The sequence below is a fragment of the Ascaphus truei genome, chromosome 1 (assembly GCF_040206685.1).
Source record: "Ascaphus truei isolate aAscTru1 chromosome 1, aAscTru1.hap1, whole genome shotgun sequence".
NCBI classification, from domain to species: domain Eukaryota; kingdom Metazoa; phylum Chordata; class Amphibia; order Anura; family Ascaphidae; genus Ascaphus; species Ascaphus truei.
Window position 1 is genome coordinate 255,401,775 of NC_134483.1, and position 7,764 is coordinate 255,409,538.

The 7,764-nt window shown below is 39.3% G+C and overlaps 1 long non-coding RNA gene across 2 annotated transcripts; it reads left to right on the forward strand.

Moving 5' to 3' along the window:
• The first annotated feature begins 667 nt into the window (after positions 1-667).
• Positions 668-7,460, forward strand: LOC142470668 (uncharacterized). Of its 2 annotated transcripts, XR_012789307.1 has the most exons (6): positions 668-781; positions 1,147-1,172; positions 3,966-4,117; positions 5,642-5,710; positions 6,756-6,835; positions 7,023-7,460. It is a non-coding gene; the product is annotated as an uncharacterized LOC142470668 (long non-coding RNA). The 2 variants fall into 2 exon arrangements; XR_012789306.1 differs by lacking the exons at positions 668-781; positions 1,147-1,172; positions 3,966-4,117 and having other exon boundaries at positions 5,596-5,710; positions 7,023-7,459.
• The last annotated feature ends 304 nt before the right edge of the window (positions 7,461-7,764 follow it).

Below are 7,764 nucleotides of genomic sequence, written 5' to 3' on the forward strand. Positions count from 1 at the left end.
TGTCCAGGTGATATATGATGCCACGATGAGGATAATGCATGTGGTACCCAAATTCCCTGGTTCCAGTCACGATTCCTCTATCCTGAGGAACTCTTCAGTCTTCCATGCTTTCGAAGAAGGACATTTTGGACATGGTTGGCTGCTGGGTGAGTACATATTTGGATGTTGTAACACCAACCACATTTTTGTTTAGGAATCATTTCATTGTAGAATCTTATCACTAATGTAAGCTTATGTGTGCTCCATTGATTATAGGTGACTCAGGATACGGGATTAGGCCCTGGCTCTTGACTCCGGTGCTAAACCCTCAACTGAAGCAGAGGAGAGGTACAATGCAGCCCATATATCTACGCGATCTGTTATAGAGAGGACATTTGGCCTACTGAAGACCAGATTTAGGTGTCTTGACAGAACTGGTGGGGCTCTTCTATACAAGCCTCAAAAAGTGTCTGATATTATCATTGCCTGTTGCATTTTGCACAATGTGGAACTCACACATAATGTACAGTCAGACCTACCTGAGGCTTTGGTAGAGGAGCATCCCACCCATGTAGCTGCTGAAAATGATCAAACAGCCAGTGGTGGCCAGACACGCCAGAATGTCATAAATTCCTTTTTTTCTTGTAAGTAAAAACATATATTTTCATAGTTCTACTTTTATATATTAATTATGTAATATTAACACTAATTTTTTTTTACATAACCTTCTGTTAGGACACAGATGAATATGGGTTGCACACCTTTCTCTTCTCTACTGTGTGCACAAAGGCATGTGGCACCGGTATGTTATTGTTGCACAGGTTATATAATCCTTCTTCGATTGTAAATTAGTTGTGTGTATGTGAATACAACTGGTGTAACAAATGAGTAATTGCTTAGCATTGTGTTGGTGATGATGCTAACACAATACACATAGTATGGCCATAGTCATTCATTCTTGCAATATGCTTACATACAATGTTATTGTTACAGTGTAACATGCGCATCCATATGATGTGTACACCAGGCTGCTTTTCATTTGTTATGTGATAAAATATACATGGTGTTTCACATTTAACACCAAATACACACTTTGCTGTGTTGCTTACGTTAGTGAAGATGTCATGTACATCTTAGAAATTTATATATTGTTCCATTGTATTATAGGTATATCTCCTCTATGACTGATCATGGTATGTATATGAACTGACATCTGTCATAAGATGTGCCTAACTCAATAGACGTTTAATTATACGATGTTAAAACCCAACATATTGCCACACGTTAAATTTTACATACATGTAGTTTCTGAATCATGTACATGCGTTTACCTACTATTGAGGTTTCATGAGCATTGTAATAGAAAATGATTAGTGCCATTACATCACATTTAATGTATGTTCCCTTAAAAATTCCATTAATCTAATATAGAGGTGGCTGGAGAGAAGGGGATAAATGCTGATAGTTTTATCCTTACGGGAGATGATTAATCACGTATGCAATTGACTGATCATAACAGTCCATGCATGAATGCCTGTAATCACACCAATGCTTTGTACATCTTATATGTTGCAATGTATGTTATTAGTAATGCTGTACATTATTAGTAAAGATTACTTTAGCATTCTCACGTGTATGTATAAGTCACACATCTGTGTTGATGTGACCTACATGTAACAAGTGTCAAACTGTTAACAGAAACCCAGTAGTGTCTCTAATTTTAGTGTCATTTTGCATTACTAATTTCAGCCAATGAAAATGTTGTTAATATAGTTGTCATGTAATTCATGTCACTTCATCATTATTATGAGGATCATTTACAAGTACTGCTGCGGCCGAGTTTATTCGAGCATTTGCCCGTTCTCGGCCGCAGCAGTTACCTGGCGCGCGCCGGAGGGTGCCGGGCGCGCGCCGAAGCAGCGGAGGAGAGGCCCGCCGATCGCGGCTTCCCCCTCTCCTCTCCGGGTCCGCCGGGTCCCCCGGAACCCCCTGCCGCCGTCCCTCACATCGCGGGACACCAGGGCTCCCTCGGGGAGCCCTGGACGTGCGTGCAGGGGGCGCAGGCACCCGATGACGCGTGACCGCGCATCGGAGACGCGCGGCACGCCGAGGGGCTGCCACTTGCAAGCCGGGAAATCTCCCGGCTTGCGGTACTGGCCACACTGCAATAAAGTGTGTCGCCAGTGTAGTCTCAACATATGAACGTCAATCACGTGCACATTTGCATAGGCACACTTTTCAATACAACTGTTTGTGTCGGTATCAATTTGTGTATGATGCATGTATAACACCGTCAAATGATAACATCAGCTTTATTATGGTAGCTTATATCATCATATTCACTTTACTATGTATGTGTTGAACGTTTAATAAACACAGAAAACTACAGTTAGTTTGCTACAAGAAATATACACATAAACGTAATTGTTTACATGATGTTGACCTAATATTCATAACTGCATGCATTGTAGTTGACCACTACATCTTGCCAATAACATTATTTGCAGCAGTCCCAAACCATTTTAACAACATTCCCATGTTACAAGAGAATTTTTACATTAAATGGCTAGTTGGTTGTAAGTCTCCTTTACATTGTTTCTACATTTATACGTTCCATTACACAATATACTACACAAATGTTTGTTCAGAGTGGGAATGGTTGTTATATATAAAACAGACCATGCCATATAATGTTAGTACTAAATAAAGAACACACATTACATTTTCAAACTGCACTGTTTAGCAACATCATTATGTTAATTATGTGCTTATGCAATATAGGAATAATTGGATCACATTTTGTATTGTTATTTAATATGCGCGGCAAGCAATATCTAAATAGTTCCATATGTAGTATATTAGTCGGTCGCTCCTCCTCACAATCATCTCATATAACGTTAGAGTCTTCTGAAATGATACATTGATCCCATTGAATCTTCACCGACATCTCTGAAAAACAGCAAACACATTATGGTCAAAGATGGCACCTTAATATATGTGTAGCCGTGACAACGCGTTACACATCTCTATATGATTGTGTATATCCACGCGTTAATCACTTATATGTTACAACTACAAGGTTACAACTAAACATCATTATTGATCATTTTGTTAATTGTGTTGCACGCATAACTATGTATATGAACTGTCCGTTGGCTGTATACTTAAAAATGTGCGCGCACATCTTACTGTGCGCACGCACTTCACGCTTGGGTCGACAAAGTGTTAGCGCATGCGCAAAAAAATGCGTACATTGTGCGTTCAATACATGTTGTAAATACCATTAACCATATAATATTTATTTCAAATCCAATTAAGGCGAAACTACATTCGTTCTAAACGCGTACATCTCTAATCTTTTTAAACAGACGTGTGTGGACGGAAAGCACGGCCGATCACACAATGCGCAAATCCAATACGTGTGACGTCATGTTAAGCCAGCGTGAAGCGCACGCAAACACTCCTCCCACAGAATTAACATTGGGCTAACGCACAGTGCACGCCCACAAACACAGACGCGCACGCATTACACAGTGCAGTGACCGTAACTATAACAAACCGACACAGCCAATAGGCTTTGACGCGCGCACGTCGGTTGGGGGCGGGCCTTACATCCGTAATCCTTTTTAAGGACGCCTTGGCACATGACAAGGGTCCCACGTCATATGTGGCCGACCCGGTTTTTTTTTTATAGATGTGGCATGATAAAGAAACAGGTGTGTGTTACAGTTATGGTAACATGTTGCTATTATATGTTTTAAGAGATAGGAAAGTAGGAATATGTATTGCGTGACCAATGTGTACTAATGTTTCTGGTTCTAGTATATTGTAATAGGAAAAAATGTGTTTGTGACCGCTACATGTTATGCAGTCTGCAATGTAACGCTGTATCCACGCATTTAAAGTAAAAATGGTGGATAGACAAAAGTTTACTTTTTTAACGGTGAGTCAACGCATAACGATTGTTATATTTACCATTCTTCTAGAAGTAACACTTCGTCTGCCTGCAACTGCTCGCTCCAGAAAGACAATGCATTTGCATCCATGCTTGAGCCAACCGCTGAATCCTGTATGACACACATCTCCATGAGGCGCTCATAGGAATCGGCACTGCCTTCTTCAAACAATTGGTCCGGAGGTACGTTCATTTCTTCGTGTAGCCATTCGAATGCGTTTGCAGCAGAAAGGCTTTGTAAAACATCATAGCAGTTATGTTCTTGTAGCATCTGTGTTTCAGGAATGGAGGGTGCAGATATTGCAGCAGGTATCGATTCACACGAAACAGTAGTAGCGGATCCATTGCTATTGTTATGAGGAATAAATATGCTATTTATCAGAAGATATGTGCCATGTTCCATGGTGATTTTAAATTGCGGTGCAATCTGCCAAAATCCATACCTTTCATGTAGGTTATCCTGCACACGTTCAAAACATTCATTTGTTGATAAAGTGAATCTTACAGAGGATTTAAAATTGCCAGACCGGCCAGGGTCTTGGTAATAAGGATATTTAGCTCTTATCGAATCATAGATCTGGCCCACGTTGGCTTTGTTTTCTTGAGTTGATATGATCGCCTCCGCAATCATTACTTTATACGCTTTGTGTGGATGCATGTTTAGAAGTAGATCCTCAGCCATTGCAGCGTCTCAAATAATGTGAGTGGAGTTGCACGTTCTCTCTTGAGAATGTGAAACGAGGTAAATGTTATCTGTTTTGTGGCTTTCTACTCAAGGCCAAAAAAAGTTACATGTTTCACTCCTTTTTGCAAACACCAATTCCATTGTGTAGAAATAATTGGCAGACATTTGTGGTTTCTGATAGCCATTTTACTGTGAAAGTCAATTTAAGGTTTTTTTATCTACATTCTCAAAACAAGTGTCTGATTTTCATTAAATAACAATGTGGGTGAGTACAAAAACAGTGTTGGCATTATGAAAATAGTGCTTACACAGACATATAATGAGATATACACACAGCTGCTAATGTTTTTTTGTAAATGCTTTTTTCCTACATTTCCCTGTGTATCTTTCTGTCTGGTTAACTCCCTGTGTGTGTCACAGATTTTAACAATGTGTGTATATGTAGATATATATATATATATATATCTCATCAACACATATACATATGTATATTGTACAATATATATATGTCTCTATAACCAATATTTACATATTTGTCTATATAACTGTATTTAAGGGCTTATATGTAAACAGGGTTTTTTTTATATTTCTCTGACTATTTGAAATGGTAACATATTACAGGGTTACTATGTTTGAGGGCTTACTACATTCAGCTGTGTCGAATTTAGATTTACCATCAAACAAGGCCTTTTGTTAGTTTAGAAGGCCTGTAGTGTTAGAACCTAGAATATATCTATTTAATCCAGTTGTACACTGAACATATTTATGCCACTAAGTAGGCCTTGTATGAAACCTATTTAAATGGTGATCCACATGAGTGAATTATGTGAATAATATTAATTTTAGGCACATAGTGAAATATACATAATCTGAGCCTATAACACTAACATTAGGCCTTTATAATTATAATACTGTGTTTTAACAAGGAAGAATCAAGTGAATGTTGTATATATATATATATATAAAACAGTGTGTGTACATATATCCCTACATACTACATATATATTACTAAACATTCACAGATATGGGATTGAAACCAGTACTCATACATGATGAAAGGACAACATTAAGAAGGTTCAAGCAAGGTGAAGGTAAGTAATATTTAACACTTCATCCTGCTCTACACGGACAATAAAGATGTTAGCAGTTAAATAGATGTTTGATTTAAGTTGCATGTGAATAATATTGACATGCAATTACTAGCTCAAATACCTATGAAACACACCCAAATACAATGTTTTGCAGCTAAGTGAATTGCAGCTTCTCCAAACATAGCAACTGGGTAATGTTGGACCATTACTGAACAGATGATTAATACATAAATATAAATTAAAATATTCATTCATTCGGACTGTTAATTTTTCCAAACCTTCACGTGTACAAGGAAATACTTGAATGTTTGGAAACAACAGGTCTTCATCATACATACAATATTAATTAGATAATCTAAAGTGAACAAAACAAGGCCAAATACAGATATAGTTAATTATAACATTTATTATTTTTTTTCCTTTTGAGACCGAGTCACAGGCCTGCTTGTTGTCTCTTGGATTTTTCTTTTCCGTTTGGCTACAACTTTAAGCACAACAGAGCCACTTTGACTGGCCTGTGGCACTTCAGGGGCACGGCTTGTGGCCTGTGGCACTTCAGAGGCAGGGCTTGTGTCCAGTGAGTGTTCACGGCCAGGGCTTGTGTCCAGTGAGTGTTCACGGCCAGGGCTTGTGTCCAGTGAGTGTTCACGGGCAGGGCTTGTGACTAGTGACTGTTCACGGGCAGGGCTTGTGACCAGTGACTGTTCACGGGCAGGGCTTGTGGCCAGTGACTGTTCACGGGCAGGGCTTGTGGCCAGTGACTGTTCAAAGGCAGGGCTTGTGGCCAGTGACTGTTCACGGACAGGGCTTGTGGCCAGTGACTGTTCACGGGCAGGGCTTGTGGCCAGTGACTGTTCACGGGCAGGGCTTGTGGCCAGTGACTGTTCACGGGCAGGGCTTGTGGCCAGTGACACTTGTGCACTGTGTACCAACTTGTTCACAACTGATGCTTGCTCCGTTTCTTGTTTGGGTTTTTTGGTTTGTGTCCAAAAACTGGTCAGTAGTAACTGCTTGTGCATTTTTGTTTTTGGCTCCTCCTTTGTAGGTGTCAGTTCCAGATTTTCTACAGATGGCAGCGGTAGGATGTTGTCAGGAACATGCAGAGAACTTTCAGCTACTTTACCGGTAACATCCCGACCTGGGGAATGAACATCAGATGACTGGGGTGAAAAAGTAGTAGCATGTAAACATCCATCCTCTGATGGTGTAAAGCTGAATGGATGTGCTGCTGTAGTCATTCTCAAGTGATTAGCTTGAGTTAGATGAACAACTATTGCTTCTAATGACGTGTTAATTTTTTGCATTTGTTTAGGCACTTCAATGAACACTCTATGGAGATGTGACAATTGTGATATCGTTTCTTCCTGCAGTGATATCATCCTTTCGTGCACTGACATCAGATCTGAATGGCGACGATTTTCTGCTTCAACAATTATTTCTTCATTTGCTACTATTGCAGCGTATGTGCTAGTTGCTGTAGGAATAGCCTGTGTAACTCTTTGAATGGGAACCTCGTCATGGTCACTTGATTTCATTTCTGTGTCTTTGGCGGCATCATCATCATCATCATCATCATCATCATCATCATGTGCTAAAAATAAATGTACACATAATGAAATGGCATGTTAATCTGAGCTGTTTTACTATGTAATTATACACTGTGATAACTAACACCTAACATGTTTTCATACGTTTTATAACGTCACATTAAAATGTACCTTGACTTACGAATTCTGTTTAGACTCAGTGTGAAATAAGAATGAATGAAAAGTTGCTCAAAACTCACAACTCCTACATGATACTTAACATCACAAACACAATACATGTTGTGTAAAAAAAAACATTTTCACTGACAGTAAGTAATCCTATTTAAATAACATGTGCAAAACAAATAATGAACTTTTTTAACCTAACATATAGAAGTGAACATATTATATTTTCTGCACCTCATACACTCACCTTCCAGGTGTGATGAGCTGCATGACCCAGGTGAAGACACTTGTTCCGTCTCAGGTGACACATGTCCTCCAGGAGCAACTATATAGAACAATAAC